The sequence below is a fragment of the Arachis hypogaea genome, chromosome 20, assembly GCF_003086295.3.
Source record: "Arachis hypogaea cultivar Tifrunner chromosome 20, arahy.Tifrunner.gnm2.J5K5, whole genome shotgun sequence".
Taxonomy (NCBI): Eukaryota; Viridiplantae; Streptophyta; class Magnoliopsida; order Fabales; family Fabaceae; genus Arachis; species Arachis hypogaea.
The window spans coordinates 32,122,468-32,140,633 of NC_092055.1; the positions used below are offsets into that span (position 1 = coordinate 32,122,468).

The following is an 18,166-nucleotide window of genomic DNA, read 5'->3' on the forward strand; positions in this document are numbered from 1 at the left end:
TGGTGAAGTGGTGGCTAGCTAGGTTATCTGCTTTGGAGAGGGGGCTTTATATATTAGGATTTTTAAGTGAACATGTTCGGTTTGGTTCAGTTAGGGTTTTCACTGAAAGAACCGAAAATCGAACCAAACCGCAGAAAAAACTGCAAAATGTTATTTTTCGATTTTTGGTTTGTTCAGTTTTCGATTTTTTCGGTTCACTTGGTCAATTTTGTTTGGTTTGGATTGGTTTTGAACACCCCTATAATCTACTACGGATCTAACCTTCGTTAATTTAAGAATCACTACAAGATTCTCGCTATTTTGTAGCGGTTAAAAACTCCCATTGATAGGTTTGTAGGAGTTTCACAAATCTCTAAATTGGAGGTTCCACGAGCTTATTTGTAGCGGTTTTACAAAACTGCTAGGACCTCATTCAGTAGCGGTTTAAAACCTCCACAAACATAGTATTCAATTTTAAAAAAATTACCACAAACTGAACAACAGTAACCGTGGGCAGAATTAGAAAAACCATTCTACACAATATTAGCATCATCTAAATTTAAATTGACACCAATTAAAGCACTAAAATACATAATTAGATGAGAAACAATAAATAATAAAATTAGAACTATGTCAAAGAGATATCTATTCTAAATCATAAGGCATATGCAATCAAGGATTCTCCCATTAGTTCCTCCTTTCTTTCACCTCCTTTAATATGAGGAGTAGCCTCTTCTTAGTGGCATGACCAAGCTAACTAGAATATTCACAATACATAAGCAAGGAACCATACCATATTTTTGGTTATGAATGTCCTCCTGTATGTGTTGACATACTTTCTCACATCATCTTGCTTGGAAAGATTGAACAACATACGAATTTTTACAGCTCTATTTGGACTCTTCATCCTTAGTTTTTCAATGTCTGTCAGGCCTGGCAAATCATTGTCACCCTTCTTCATAATTACCAAGTTCAGAACAGAGAGGTCTTGTATACGGAAGAATTAAAAAATAGAACACAAGACTTGAATGAATGCTCTATACATTGTACAGCTTATACTAATTGTCATTATAATCTTAATCTCAAAGCAAATTAAAAGAGACATATAATAGTGTAGTGTATTACCTCTATAGAGCAAGAGGCGAACGCGACCAGAGGTCAATACTCCCTGCTTCATTAGAAATCCCTATTTGTCACAACTTCCAGTGATCTTGTAGACGTGGCCTTTGAATTCTTGTTGGTAGAACAGCAATGAAGATGACTAGGAAAATCTCAAGATTGTTTAACAAAAATTCCACCACACCTCACCCAAAGCATCACCAAGAACCTCTTATGAGATTCTCTTGTCCCAAAATGCTCGCCTATAATAAAAAGCAGAATGTCATAACTCATAACATAACAACGTGCCACAAAAACAATCCAAATGACCAAAACATAAAGTAGTGAAGAGATTACAGCTTCTGGTCATCCTCAATCTCGAGCTTCTTTTGGCATCCATTGGTGGGATTTGCAATGTTGAACTGAAAAAGTAAAATGTAACACCCTTACTACCAAAATGTCACGCTTTTGGCTGCGTCACTCTGATAGCGAGGATATTATGACGACTTCTATATAGTTAATAAGAAGATAGGAGTCTTTAACTCATAACAGTGGCGCTGTTTTCTTTGAAAAACTGGAAATACATTCTCATAAAAATTTTAGCAGTATCTCCTCTAAAATTTTGAATTTGCCACCCTTTAAGGGACCCCACCAAACCAAATCAAATATCTCTCAACCGTTCAAATTAATTTCAATTAACCAATATCATAACAATACCAACTCAACTCAAGAAAAATAACAAAGTCTAGAACTCGAGCAACCAATCTCATCAATCACAATTTAAACCAACTTCAACAAAATCAATCAATAAATAGGAATTCTCAACCTTCTCAAACAGTTTCAATACCAAATCATTCCTTAATATAAATATATATAAACCAAATTTCCAACGCAACTTATTTCTCAATATAAATATACCAATCAGATTCCTAAATCAAGCTTTCATTAATTATCACAACGCCAACTCAATCAATCAAGTAAATAATCACATTCTTTCAAAATAACTCAGTCAAACCATAAGATTCGCATAATCACCAAAAATATATTTTTGCATCAATATCGATTTATAAAAATTCTTGAAAATAAAATGAGTATAAGGAAAGCGCTCCTACCTCACTCGCGACTCAACTATGCGACAAAAACTCCGTTTTCTCTTGGCCCGCAACAGCAACAGCCATAATCATAGCTCCATAGCTCCCGCGACAACAACCAACTCCAATTGCGACATGCAACAACCGAAACTTCATTCTCTTTCTATTCATGGGATGCCTCCCTCACGGCGGACTTGGCTCGCCGGTGGCTAGGCAGCAGCTTGAACGGCAACCTAGAGCTGGCAACTGCAACTCCTTCTCGCGCATCCTCTTTTCTGCCCTGTCCGGCGACGATGGAGGCTCCGCGATGACTTTAAGGTGCAGCGACTGGGCGACATTGGCTCCAACGGCTGCGCGGGCCTCCTTCCTCTTCCTCTCTTCGATCACGTTGCTCCTTCTCTACATGACGGCAATGAGCTCCCCACGTGCGACAATTCGGCAGCGGCAACGCTTCCCCCTCCCTTCCTTCTTCTTCTCTCTTCCCTTTCTTTCTTTCTTTCTTTCTTTCTTTCTTTCTTTCTTTCTTATTTTTGTGTGCGTGTGAAACACAGGTGAAGTGAGTGTTGTGAGGGAGTGTGCGGTGATGAGGAGTAAGGGAGTACGGGTGTTATGTTAGAGTTAGGGTTAGAATTTGGGTAGTTTAGGTAATTTTGATAAAATTAGGGGTAATAGAGTAATTGAAAACTAATTTTAATCCAACACTCATATTTATAAAAATACTATTTATTTATTAACTTACAAATTATTTTCAAATAAATACTCTAATTCAATAATTAGAGATAATTAAATTAATTTCCTTGAAATTATAAAATAAAGTTCAAAATCTAGTTATTCAAATTAAACATATAAAATTCTCATTATTTTTTAATCACTAAAAATTTAAATCAACTATAAGAAAGTACTCAATATAAAAATCTTTGAAAATATATTCTCGAATAAATAAAATAAATAATAAATAATTTATTATTTAATTTTCAAAAATCTCTTCACAAAATATATACAATAGCAAGTTTGATTCGATCATGTCGCCTATGGTTTTGAAAATTTTGAGGGATATGTTAAAAATTCGGTGTACTTAAAAATGAGGTTCATATTAAATCATTATTATGTGTCCAATTTTGGTTCTCTTCTAGCCTCATAACACTTTGTTGAGGAAATATAAATCAGATTAGGACAAGGTTTATTGATTTCATTTTCGCTAGCAATCTTAATCTGAATAAACATGTGAGATGTTCAAAGCATATGTAATTCAATATCTTTAGTACAACTATATTGCTTTAATTTAAATGTTCAAAGCAAGTAACAAACCTATTCTTTTTTGTATGACTTTCTCCAGAGCCTCCAGCTCAATCAACCTCCTCTGTGGCCTGTGAAAATGTTGTTCACAGTAAAATTTGTATCACTTCTTGGAATCATCCTTCATCTACAATAATTTGAACCAAGCTACAATAAGATACATAATTAAATAATTTATCAAAAGTCTAAAAACCAACGAAGAGATCAGACTATAATTTTAAGCTTGAATGTTTAGGAAATAAGATTCTAAACTTTATAGTAAGCACAAACAAACAAAGAAACTTAAGTGATAGAAAATTAGAAATTTCAAAAACCTCAGAGAAAAAATGTGAAAAGATGTAAAAAGACCTAATGTGGCACTGGTGGATGAACTTGGCCACGCCGGACTTGAAGACGAGAATATAGAGGCGGCGCTCGAGGAAGTTCTCGACGGTGAGAGAGAGAATGTAATCGAGCTTGTTCTGCATCTTGTCGAGGAGGTCATTACGGAACATGCTCAGAGGCTTGGGCATTGTGACTAGATCTGGAGAGGCGATGAACCACAGCGGCAGCGGCGACGGTGAGGCGAGCTCTCTCTCCTCTCTGAATCTCTTTGTTTCATTCTTCTCTCAAATCTCCTCAGCCAACAGTACTGAGTCTACACCCAAACCGTGCTCTGAGTGTTTCACATACGCCGGAGCAAAAGTAGAATAAGTGGCAGAACCTGTCGGGGAAGACAACGTAGCAGTAACGCCGCGTGGATTTGACATGCCATAGTGAGAGGGAGCTAGCTTTGCGCTTCAGAGCTCCAACATGGTGGCGTGTTGATGTAGGCTCAGATGCGGGTGAGTCGGCGGTAGCAGAAGGAGTTGGAGATGTGGCATCGCAGTATTTCTCTTCCATTAGAATAAAAAAATTCTGTTTAGGATTTTAGAGTTTTACTATTCTTATTGTTTCAGTGTGTTCGTTTTGTTTGGGTGGGAGTTTTAATCATGCGTAAATAGCAGGAGTTTGTCGATAATTATGGAGGGGAGTTTGATAGATTGTCATAAATAAATTATTTTATGTAGATTTTTAAAAACTTTAATTAAAAAACTTCTACAAATAAATAAATATCTTGTAGTGAATTTGTCGTTAGCCTCTAAATTATTGCATATATAAGATATAATTCAAATTTCTGACACTTATAATAAGTTAATTGACTATTCGACCCAACTAAATTAGTTTGTAAAATTTATTGTTTTGTCAAATCTTAATTAGGTCTATTTAAATTAAATATAATGTGCAGGTGAAACTATATATGTCTTCTTATGGGACATCATCACAACGTCGATTATAATTATATAATAATGTTCTCAAGCAAATTATTGAACAAATTAAATATTAATTCCTAATTTAAAAAACCTTAACGACCGCAGTCAATTAAAATAGTTTTGGTAAGAAATAACAAATAAATAAAAAAACCACGTGCAAAATTGACATGAAATAAAATGCAAAGAACCTTAGTCTATGCAACTAATAATAATATACAAATTGCTAAGATGCTGCCGCTTTAGTCCCACCAAATACTATCCAAGCCTGAAGCGACAAAACTTGGTGGCCACTATGATTCCTACCCTCATAAATTTTCTGGCATAGAGCTATAGATATAAAAAAACAAAGTGAAATTTGTGCACGGTGCCAAAATCATCTCTTGTCATTTTTTTTTTCTTCGAAGATGTGTTTGGCATGAGAGGAGAATTTCAATGTAATTTATAAATTGATAGATGAAAAAAAGAAAAGGACAGAACTACGTAAGAATATAACTAATGGGGATTAAGAGTATGTTTAATTTGTGTTTTTTATTTTTTTAATTTTTTTATAATCTTTTTGTTTATAAAATTTTGTAGGAATGTAAAAAAGTAAATATGAATTTTCATATGAAAGATTAATGCACATTTTAATATTTTAATGAGTCATGTGTATAAACTAATATCAAGTTCGTTAGTTATTTTTATCTTTTTGTTATTTAAATAATTTTTTTGGTAGTAGTGACTGCCAGGTGGCACGTTATTTATTATGGTGGCTATGTATTGCGTGACCTAGATTTAATAAATAAAAATTAAATATTAAAGTGAAATATTTTTAAATTTTTTTCACGAGTTTATACTGAAAATTTGTAAACCCTAACGTACCAAAATGTCACAATCTCAACGAAAAGAGAACATATCTTAAATTTGTGCAAGTGCTTATGGTAGCTCCTCTTCTGTGCCGAAGAATAGGAAGAAGAAGTTCGACTACAACAACGACAAGTGTCTGCATGGACTTGGCGTAGTAGTGCTTGAATCTGCGACGAAGTGGAGCTCAAGAAAATTGTTTCTTCGTTGTCTGTTATGGGAGGTATGTAATTTCTTGTTGGATTTATGATGATAAATGTTATGCAATTTACGTGAAATGTTCTCAAATTCATGAATATAGAAGGTTGAATCGAGGTGTTGTTATTTCATTTAGATTGATGAAATTGTTGATGTTGAAAAAAATAGAGGATTCAGGAGAAGAGTGAAAAAAGCAAATGGAAGTATGTAAAAAAAAAAAACAAATGGAAGGATGAAAAAGAGATGAAGAAGATGATGCAGATAATTGATGAAATTAATCAGAATTAAAGAGTATTAGAAAATGGGGACACACAATACACATAGCCAACGTGCTATCTGGTAGCCACTATTTCTGGAAAAATTACTCAAAGACGAAAAAATAGAAATGATTAATGGAACTTGATATTAGTGTGTATACATGACTCATTAAAATATTAGAGAGTACATTAATCTATCATGTAAAAATCTATCTGTACTTTTATCCATTCTTCTAAAAATTTTATGAAAAAATAATAATAAACTTTAATATCAGAAAACGCTTAAAATGAAAATAAGAAATGAAAAGCGCAAATAAAAGAAAGTCTTAAGGAAGCGCATAAGACTTCACACTTACAAGAATAATGGCATGAGTCAAATCCCTAAACTCATCAAGACTAAATATGAAAAAAAAAAGTTAATAACAATAATAATAAATTCGGGCCATCTAGTGTACAGATTTAGAGATATTTTTTTTGGTTGCATCTCTTCTTGACACATGTTGCCATCTTTTGCAAAATGGTGCAGGGGATCAGGAGAAAATGGGCACTCATGGGAATGGTTAGCTGAGATGAGATGCTAGGTTGCACAATGTAACCACCCTACTCCATGAGGCCTGAGATTTCTCATTCTTCATGACGTTCACCGACACGCATAGGTTTAAATATATATGCGGAATAGGTAATAAGTTAAAATTATAATCCGTGGCGCTAAAACTTTTTAGCTTTTCCAAATGATAAGTTTTGGGTAATTAATTAATTACTGTTATAATCAAATTTCCTTTATTTATTAATTTATTAAGTTCACTGAATAATAAATTAGCAGAGGAACAATTCTAGATGCATTATCAATCAACAATTGGTACATGATCATAATTTCTATTCTTAACCCAAAATACTCTTGCCATAGGATAAATCAAACTAATGCTTTAGTCATTCTTATGAAAAACCCTAAGATCAACTAAACCATTAGTTCACCTAAGCCAATTATAATTTAACCATGATTAGAAGCAACAATGTCACTCCTCTCTTTTCCATTATTACCACGGACAGCACCTCTCCCCCTTCTCAAACCATGATTTCATCTCATGGTTAACTAACCTAGTGGATGCTTAGTCATTAAATTCAAGTACATGTATTGCCTTATTCACCAACATCAGCCACGAAATACACATGCAAGCTTACACCCATTTTTCACTACATTATCCTCACTCTACTTATTCATTTGCTCACATACAATCTGCAAAAAGGAAGAGAGAAAGAGTGAAGACCGAAGTGACCTAGCAAACACGGTTGGCTTACCATCTTCCTCCTCCCTTCAATTTTGGTAAGAGCTTGAAGAATGTAGTCCTCCTCTTCCTCCATCAACCCTTGTAGCATTAAAATTCTTTACTGGGTAAGCTAGCCTTGGATCCCCCTCTCTTCTATCCAATTTGGTTTCACCATTATTAAACAATTCAGCCTTGCTTTTTCTTCTAATTTGTGAAGCTCAAGGGAAGTTCCTCTAGTTTCTCTATTCCACTGAACCATTCGGTTAGAGAAGGTGAGAGTTGCATCTCCTCTTTTCTGGTGGTCAGGGTTAGCCCCAAGGCCCTAATGGTAATGATGAATGAAATTAAACTATGATGCATTAGGTGTTGTAGCTGAGAAAGTGAGCTTAGGAGCAAAACATATCAATTTTCGACATCACCAAGTAAGGGTTAGGATAATTAGATTGTTAATTTTATGGCTGTACCTGTGATGAGAATTGATGAAGTATTATATACTTGACTAATGATAAATATGGTTCTAGTATGTGTTTGAATGATGGATAGGGTATATGAATTGATATGTTTGGTATAATGCTGAAAGGTGAAAGCTTGACTTTGTTTAGGTACTTGAAATTGTGAAAATTGTCGAGTTTGGGTTTTTGGGTTATGTTGGCTATGAAAGCAACCCTAGATAAATGAAGGAAAGTCGGAAATTTGATTTTGGAAGGAATATAAGTTCAAATGTAAGTTATGGTATGTAAGGTTGTTGAAAAGGTCCAAGGAAGAATTTTCTGCATAATTGATAGTGGAATAAACCAGTTTCTGGGAGCAGACCAGGCCCTATTTTTGAATGAAACTATTTTTTTTTATGAAATTTTAATGTGTTATGAGTGTCTCATAAAAAATTCAGAATTTATTGATGAGTGGTTTAGAAGAAACAAATTTTTAAAGATTGATGGATTCTGTAGAAAATTCTGTTTCTCTACTACAGAAGTACCAACTTCCAACCCATATAATTTACAATTCTGAAGATTTTTTAAGCTGAAACCAGCAGCCGTTTCAAGCCTTATGTGTCTAAAATATTTATTTTAAATTTCGTGTCAAAATTATTTTTAACCAATTAGATATGTAGCAAAAAGTGTGAGTTGCTCGCTGGATTTTGAAAACAGATTTTTAAAAGGTAGGGCTGTGTTTCTAACCTCAACTTTTTCATGTGGTATGATAATGATCTGGAATGTGATTCTTTGGAAAAATGGAAGAGTCTTGCTTAAGGTCATAAATTTTGAAAAGCATTGGGTGAAAATTGGATTTTTAGGGCATTTTACAAATTTACTGCCCTGCTATTTTCTGCACTTTTAAAAAATTCATGATAGCATCTTTTTAAAAGAGATAGTACAAGTTTAAACTAGGACCAAATTACCTCAATACCAAGTTTTAGATTTTAAAATAGTAGTATTAATACAACCAAGAAAGGATTAAGGATAATTGGTGATGCGGAGGTATGTATAATTAGGCAGTGATGCGGAGGTACGTTTTATAATATTGGTGATGTAGAGGTAATAAAGGAAGAGGAAAATAGAAAGTCATATGTAAAAGGGGTAACTGTAACAGATAATGATTTGAGAAAAGTATATATTGAATGGGACTTGTGCTAGACTGCTAATGCGAAAGTGCCCGCCTAACGGATAGCCTGAGATTGCTAATGCGGGAATGTTCGCCTAACTGATAGCACTATTTCTTACTGTGATGCACATTAATATGTTATTATAAGGAGGCCTAACTGACACGGGTAACCGTGATGCCAAAGTGTCTAACTGGCACAATAAAGGAACCATATTTGGGGTTCACTCCGAGTAAAGTCGGGTTGCGGGTAGATAACCGACGCATGAGCTCATGACCTGCGCTAGAAACAGGCATGCATCATCTTATTTGCACATATGAAATTCTTGTGAATTGTTTATTGTCATTTCCTAATTGTTTGTACTATCTACTTGTTGAATGTATATTTGTACCCTATATTTCTATGTTCTTTTTCTATTTCACGACAACTTAGAGACAAAGACCCTAGGTTCCCCGTTTACCTTGCTGAGAATCTAGGTTCTCACCCTTCTTCTCTTTGTTTCTCCCCCTCCCCAGATGGGATCAACAGAGGAGTCTGTTGAGTTTTGGATTTCGGTATATCACTCACGTTTCGATCCCAGCATGCCGTACGTGTTCACTCTAGCTGAAGACCATTCCAGAGATTGACCTTGTTGACTTTTTACTCCTTTTGACGATCAGTAGTATTACTTTTCCCTCGATTTTGTAGTATTTTTAGAGGGATAAGACCTCTTAGTAGTTGGTTCCAATTTAGGAAACCCGTGTGAGGGTTGAGACTAACTTCTTTTGTATCTGTATATAAAATTTGGAGTAGTATTTGGCTTTTGATAGATGACATGTATCTCTAATCTTAATTCATGTGTATATTTGTATATATGTACATATGTATATATGTTATTTTCTGTTACCATGTATTTATCTGTGACATAGCTTTAAGAACTAACCTTGCGAGCAACTAAATGATATTTCACGATTAATAGTTTATTCAGGCTAAGCTGATAAAGGCTTTTATTAATATTTGTTTACAAAATCTGTGTCTAGAGCTAAGTAGATCCTTACGATGAGTAACACCTGAACGTTTGGCATTGGTCATGACGAGTCGAAGGTTGGGCCTTTTTGGTCGTATGGAGTGGTTCTCAGAAAAAATGGATGAAACAGGTTGGGTTGGGTCTTTAGCAATCTCTTATCCTCGCACCATGCCCAGTTGCCAACAGAAGGACGATCATCTCCTTGGAAGGAAACCCGAGGTTCCTCCATCGCAACCGCCGTCGCCGAGATTCTCACTATCGCCGTCAGTTGCACGGGAGCTCCAGCCTCGCGCCTCCATCGCCAATCGCGAGTGTCGTCGCCGAAGTGGTGGAGTCATCACGTTCTATAACCCATAATCTTTTTCTGTCTCTCTTCTCCTGCTCTTCTCCTGCCCACCGTTGTCGTGGTCACATCATTCAAGTTTGAGAAGAATACTACACCTCATCGCATACTAGTTCATAGTGACAATTTTCTTTATGGAAAATTTAAAGTGAAACTCATTTTACAGTAGCATAATTATGGTACAAGAAGGTGGGAAATAGATGTTAATTATTTTCATCTAATACTCTAATAGAACATCATTTCCATTCTTATTTGTTTTGGTTCTACTACAATCTCAATTAAGCCACTTATTGTTCTTATTCTTCTTTATTTTACCTTTTGGAATTTTGTTGAATAGGTCAAGTGAGCAATTCAATAAGATAGAAAATATAGAAAAGTAACAAGTTTTGATAAATTGAACGTAGATTGGATAAGTTTGTTAATGGTAGCTACAAATTGAAGCAATATATTTATCTATGTACAAAGAGTCATTGTGTTACAAGTGGCTGCATATGGAGTTATCTTTGTTGACTCCCTGTCCTCAAGAATCTACCACCCTATATACCCTAAGAAACTGCAATTGAAGATGAAACAGAGAATAATCAACATATATGTATTAGTTTTGTATGATTAACTTTGGGTCTACTAACTGAATTTTTTACATCAAACCTTTGGTACAATATTGTCCTTGTTTGGTTTTCATTTTTGACATTTTGTTATGTTGATATTTGACATCATAATATTTTTCTTTTTTAATTCCTAGCATGAAATTCTGGAAATCGTTGTTGCTCTTTTGTTAACAAATGTGATGAAAACCTTGTTGAACTTACGATGGTGCATAACTTGTTAATTTTTAATTTTACTTAATGAATAAAGGCCTAAATTGGTAGGCTTCCTTAGGGAAAGAAGAAACCTGTGAAACATTGTTTTTTCTTCACGAAGAAAACTAAATTAAGTAATTTTACTAGATGAGAAGATGATTGTATTTTTGTTGTTGGTTCATCTGAGTCAACAATTTTTTTTTGTTTCTTGTGTCTGTCTGGATGAGTTCATTGGTGATATAATGAGTGTTAAATAGTTAATTATTCCTAACCAGTCATATGACGTGTCTTTCAATTATAAAGGATCTTTGTCATTTTTTATTTGACATGAGCTTTTTACATGATGCTTTTCGTCTGGGACTGGTAGGGGAATGTGGTTAATTGCAAGTGCATGGATGATCATCTACTATTGTTAAGTTTCGTTTAGTTATTTCTATTTGCTTACATGGTTATTTCTTGTTAATTCAGCATATGCTTTTTAGAAGTTACATTCGCCATTGTTGATCGATATTGCCAATGAAGCATTTGCCAGGTGACTGAGTTCCTGTGTTCTTCAAGATGAACTTGCTTTCAGTTCAGTGGTGGCGAGAGATGAGCCAGATCGAAGTAGTGCACAAGAGTATTGTGGTATGTCTTCTTTGAGTGGGGACGACGACGAAGATGTCGTTGGAAATGGCTCTCGAGGCGGGTGAATTGAGTGATGTTACGGGGTTTAGATTCGTGGAGGACTTCGTGGGGGAAGAATTTAGCACTGAAAAAGAGGCTTATGCTACGTACAAGTAATTTTCCCAATTAAAGGGTTTCGGTGTCCAAAAGGGTGACATGGCTCGTGCCAATGGGTTGTTGGTGAGGCGAGACTTTTTTTGTCACCGACAAGGGACAAGGCATGAGAAACATTATGATTGTCCAGAAAGAGTACGGGAGGAGAGGCTGGAGAGTCGCACAGATTGTAAGGCGAAGTTAAAATATTTTCACGATGCGCAAGAACATACATGGAAAGTGAGGAGGATCGACGACAATCACAACCACTCCCTGGCAGAGGGAATTCGCATACCCTTATAGATTTCATTTTCGAACATGTTTTGAGGTCTATTTTTATTTCATCAATGTGCAGGGCAGAGAGGGCCTATGTGGCCCAGCTTTCTCCCGTGGTTCGGATGCATACATTCCGAGCCCAGTCCAAGCAAATGTGAACCACTCTAGCAGGTTTCAATTCAGCCCAGGGGGTGGTGGTGGCAACTTCTTCCTTGGGGGCCAGCACATACAACAGTTCTTCGCTGTTCCAAGTTACTTTACTCATCACGAAGAAGTTCCTAACTAACCTAAAGCCGCTATGACGTCACCCCAACCTGTGGCTGTTGTCACCTCAATGCATTTCAATATTCCGAGCAGTGATGCCTTCCAACAGTGGATACTGGACGTATGCCTCGTCAACATATGATATGTTGCATAGTAAGGGTGACTTCAATGGTCATAATTACTACTTAATTTCACCAAGTCTTGAATTCATGGGAACCTGTAAAGTCCAAACATTAAAAGTTATTACGGAATGCAATAGGCAAAACTTCCTCCGCCAACAGGCCAGGATCGCTATTTTGAGTCACAGGGCTACACTTTCCTATAGGACATTCAAGAATCACAAGGTAGTTAAATGAATAGGCTGCGATAACTTTCTGGTCTCCCGTGCGTGTTCCTGGTTTAGTATATATGTGAGTTTGGAAGTTGTTGGTGGAAGATATAGTATTAACGGTGCGTGAGTTGTGTAAACGAAACTTTGTCTCATTGGGTTATTTTCATTCATCGAATAAGACTTCTGAGTGATTAGCTGTTTCCCATTCTGAACATTAGTCTTGTAATATGAAAATCTCTCAAAAGGGTTTAACATCATCATTTAACTTCGAGACTTAGGCAAGGCATGACTCCCTGTTGATGACCATATCGTTGTTTTGACGGGTTCACATTTTTTAATTACGCCAACCGATTTAACCATATATCAAGATAGAAAAGTCTTTATAGAAGCACTCAATACCCCACTCAAGGTAATATTATATTCTATGTCCACAGGAATACTTCTGACAGGAAAAACCACCAACAAATTTTATATATTCTACACATGTAGTTCTTGCTGACAAATTTCGAAGACAACCGTTCACGAAAGCGTATTAGCATACTTGGATCAAGTTAGTTTTAAAGATAACTATACTTGTTGAGTGAAAAAAGAACACTAATTGAAGTAATCTACAGAAAGAGACCAATTAGTAAATATTGTTACAAGAACAAATAACCAAAGCTTTAATACTGAGATTTAGTAGCTTTTGGCCAAAATTAATTAAAAACTTAAACATATAACTAACCTTAGTGGCCCAGAACCTGAAGCACGATACAATCTCTGAATTAATACAAAAAGCCATATGGGATAAGGCACGCACAAAATCCATGTAGTAGAAATGTAGAATATATTTTTTCTGTTAGAAAAAGTGCACCGGAACATCACAATTCGTTAACTTACATGTATAGTATCCAATCCAAATGCAGGCCTTAAAACGGTAACATATATTTGCTGCATCCGGATGGGAAACTCCTCTCTTTCTTAGGCGGTTGTTTCAAACGAATAATCCCAAAAGGGTTGTGTAAATCTTGCCTGCTCCAAAAAAAAAAAGACTAGTGCACCTTGGTATATTTTTAGGTTATGACGTCAATTAACAATGTCTGCATTCGCATATTCGGAGGTGTCTCAAAATTAAAAATAAAAGGACGAGAGAATGTGCAAATAATAAAAAAATGTGATTGGTTGATTTGTGCCTCTAAGCTTCACGTCCATGTCGTGTCGACCAAGACTTCTTTTGCCAATATTATTGCATCGCCTTTTCCACGACGTCAATAGCATTCACATTGTGTGACCGCAACACAAGATCCAGAGCAATTCACATCTGAGTTTGGTTGTTCACTACCTGCAAATCGTCGTAGCTCAATTAATTAGTTGCATATAGTTGTATCCTAACCCTAAACCCTCATCCAAAGTAGTATAATAAAGCTGACAGCCCTACGTGTATGTTATATACCACATTACACTATGGATTGCCCATAGAGCCCCTCTAATCATCCATTGCAAGACCCAAACCTTGCAATCTAGCCTATGCCATGAAATACAAAAATTTAGTTATTGCTGTATACATAGGCAACGACTGAAAATGGTGTCGATACCAAAAAATTTCATGAACCAGAATTCAATGGAGTGTGATGGTAAGGCAGAAAAGCCACTTATGATAGCCGATGTTGCTGAGGTACCAGAAGCTCTTCGTACTCGAACAAAGAGAATCGGGGTTGTTTAGCAGTGAACGTCTATGTACCCAAGAAACAGTGACCTTATTCAGCCACTGTCATATTTATAACAAAGTATAAGGTGTATTCACAGAGACGACATATCATTGTTAAAATATGTTAAGTTTTTTTTCCCGTTAAAAGGAGAAGAAACAACCAAATAACGTAAAAGCATTGCTTTTATAAATACCAACATACTTTATATATGATAACTCGTGCAAAACTTAGTTGACCAACTAAAGAAAAACGTAAGAGGCCAAAAAAAGAATAAATGCACGAAATATAATACATGTAGTGAAAATACTTAAGTGGAGATTTAACATCTAGGCCGTATAATGATTTGTTAATGAGCTTAACTTGAAGCACAAATACTAGATGTACACAATGTCTACACTTACCACGTACTTGCGTCATAGCAAGCTTTCTGCGCTCTATTTCCCTTGTTGACTTCAACGAGTCAAAGTAGATTAGCTTCCTCTGTGGTACGTCCACTACCATCAAATACCAATGTCCCTTCATCTACATAGGTTGAAAAATTTGCAGCACACAAGACAGATCAAAAGCTAGATTAGCGAAAATAACTTGTCACTACTTAATCATTCACAACCTCCTTTAGAAGACAACAGGTTTTTTTCCACCTCATTAACCTTTTCAACCTTGGACCGCATATAGTTGCACACAATTGTTTCCAAGTTAGCCTGTGTTAGACGTGTTTCTTGGAGGACATCTTACTGCGAGAAAATATTAAAGGTTCAAATAGGTTAACAAAGATATCTACTTTAAGTCAAGTTAGTCGAAACATTAATAAAGAATTAAATTAAATTGGTCTACACCTGCAGCTTCTTGTTGTTACTCACCATGATCATTGTTGGCATGAACCATCGGTAAGCAGGGGCGGTCTTGGACAACATGATAGCCATGACGTTCAAAACCTGGAAATTGAAGCTCACATGAAGTAAAATTATTAGAAAACCAGTGGTGTGAGACAGGTAATAGAACAAAACAAGAAAATAATAGACTCTGATTCCGACATCATCCATAACCCTTTCATTTGGGACAAACGTTAGTAATGTCGTTCTGTCCGCAACACAGTAACTAACATAAGTCAGAATTTCACGGATAATAACAGGCGTATACAGTGGTTAGGTAGATCCATGTATATACGAAAAGCATATAATTATCTAACAAATCAACAAGATTGATACTATAGAGTGATTTTATATAATTACTAAACAAGCATATGTGAAATTTATCGTAATTTATTTTCAATGAAAATGATACTATAATAAATGGATAGTCCTTACAAAGATAGTGTGTATTTTGAGGATATTCAAAGTCTTATAGCATCAAAAATAAAAATAACTTAATAATAAGCATATTTTTCATCTACAAAAGTATATCTAATATTTTATATACAGGAGCATTTTGTCTCTACCATTTTAAAATTATTTCGAGAATATTTGTAGATGCTAATAACTTTATACAAACCAAAGTTCTATCGCGAGCAAGCAACAAGTTAGGATACTTATTCAAAAATTATTAAATTCTCCATTAGTATTGTGAATCTCCGAAATTATGAATAACATATTTAAAGAGTCGAAAACAAAATTGCTCAAAATTATTGAAATAATATCAATTTAAATAATAAAAATTGATAACAAATAGCATGTTTATTCAAATTTTTATAATATAATTGTACAAATAAACAATGAATAATTTATTTACTTATTTTGAGATATTATTCCATATTTCCTAAATTCTATATTAACGAATCTAGTTGTTATAGATATTTTCAACTTCTCCCAACATGTTAAAAATACCTAAACTAAGTTTATTAAATTTTTTCACTGCAACCTAACAAATTAAAAGAATCTAAGTATAAAATTTTTGAAAAAATATATATAGTATTCATGTATATCCATTTTTTTAAAAAAAATTACATGACACATAAGGTTATAATCAAATATTCCAGAAAGTTTCAAACAATTTTAAATCCCACCACACATACAGAGAACTAGAAAGGAAAGCTGAAGCTAAGAATAATGAGACATATAGCCACCACTGATCCTTCTGCTTTCTAAGTCCCACGTGCATAGGACCAGAAGTAACAGCAAAAATCTGTGTAAGAGAACTAATCTATTTCTTTTTTTATTTCATTTTCTTCCTTGAAGCTACTGAAGTTATATGAACACAAGCACCACCTCTTCCTCCTCTTCATGTTGTATGGGAAAAAGCTAACGTCTCGTCAACAAAATCTCTTTTAATTTTAGTCTTGGAGTTTGCAAATTAAACAAACAAACACAACTAGAAAATGGATTAATACAGATAGATTTAGTCTTTATTACAGACGAATTTTCGGTTACCGACAAAATTACCGATGGATTTTGTCACTCTGTAAAAGTCCCGTCGGAAATTATTTACCGACGGATTTTTTTCGTCAGAAAATTACCGATGGATTTTTACCATTTACCAATGGATTTTCCCTCTGTAAATTATCCATCCATTTCCTGAAGTCGACGACTTTCCGATAGATTTTCCGTCTGTAATTACAGACGGATTTTTCGACGGATTTTCAGACAGATTTTCCATCTGTAATTACAGACAGATTAATTACAGATTTTCCGACGGATTTTCTGACAAATTTTCTATCTGTAATTACAGACAGATTTTTCGACGGATTTTCTGTTTATAATTACAAACGGATTTTCAGACGAATTTTTTGTCTGTAATTACAGACGGATTTTTTGACAGATTTTCCATCTATAATTTAAACCTTGGAAAATCATCTCACACTCTGATTATAGACAGAAAATCCGTCTATAAATCCGTCAGTAAGGTAAAATAATTTTTTTTATTTTTTCAATTACAAAATAAACTTATTTTCATACAAAATAAATATAAATTTAATACAAATTTTTATCTAATTTGTATTCGAATATTTATAATATTTCAAAAAATAAACAAATTTATCGTATTATCAAACTAAAAGAAAAGCATTATAAACAAACAAGTCAATATAATTCAAAATATAAACAAAGTGTTGATACATCAATTATAATAACAAATAACAACCATACGTCAACAAAGTGTATTGATACATCAATTATTGTCCTCTAATTAACTCAAAATATACACCATAAAACTATATCAAATAGTGGGGTCATGAATTGATCCTCTGCTTCAGGCTTCTCTGCCTCCTTATATTTTTCCATTTCTCATCTGTTTTCTAAGTATCAAATTCTGACGAAAATAAAAAAAAATAGTGACAACATAATCTATATACAATGTATTCTTGAGATGAATAAGTGAAGCTCACCTCAACATCTGGTTTAGTTTGGGGCTGCAAGTTTAATAGGAGAAAAAGAGAAAGATAAATAAGTGAAGCTCACCATTGCATGCAAAGCATCCTGTAACTTGGCAATTTCATGTGCCTTTTCCTCTTCCAAATCAGTTTGTAACCAGTCAAAAAGTAAATAAATTTATGGAATAAGACATGAAAATCAACTTACTACTAGCTTGAACGCACAGCCTTCGCAAATAATATGACCATGGGTTAGTCAGAGAGAGAGACCAAATAATTATTACATTCAATTACATTTGATATGCAGCCATCATTATAAGCTAAAAATAACAAACCAGACTCAAAATAGAATTGGTAAAAGATGCTGAAATCAAGTGTATATATTTTTTGAATGTACCTCTAAGTCAATGAGCCAACTATTGGCTCCTGATCCGGATCCAGGATGAAAGTGATAGGCAGGCAATGTTCCATCC

General features: G+C 34.6%; 1 pseudogene; it reads right to left on the reverse strand.

Annotated features, from left to right (window-relative positions):
* Window positions 1-745: 745 nt before the first annotated feature.
* On the reverse strand, window positions 746-3,976 carry LOC112785733 (small ribosomal subunit protein eS6-like; annotated as a pseudogene).
* Between the last annotated feature and the right edge of the window lie 14,190 nt (window positions 3,977-18,166).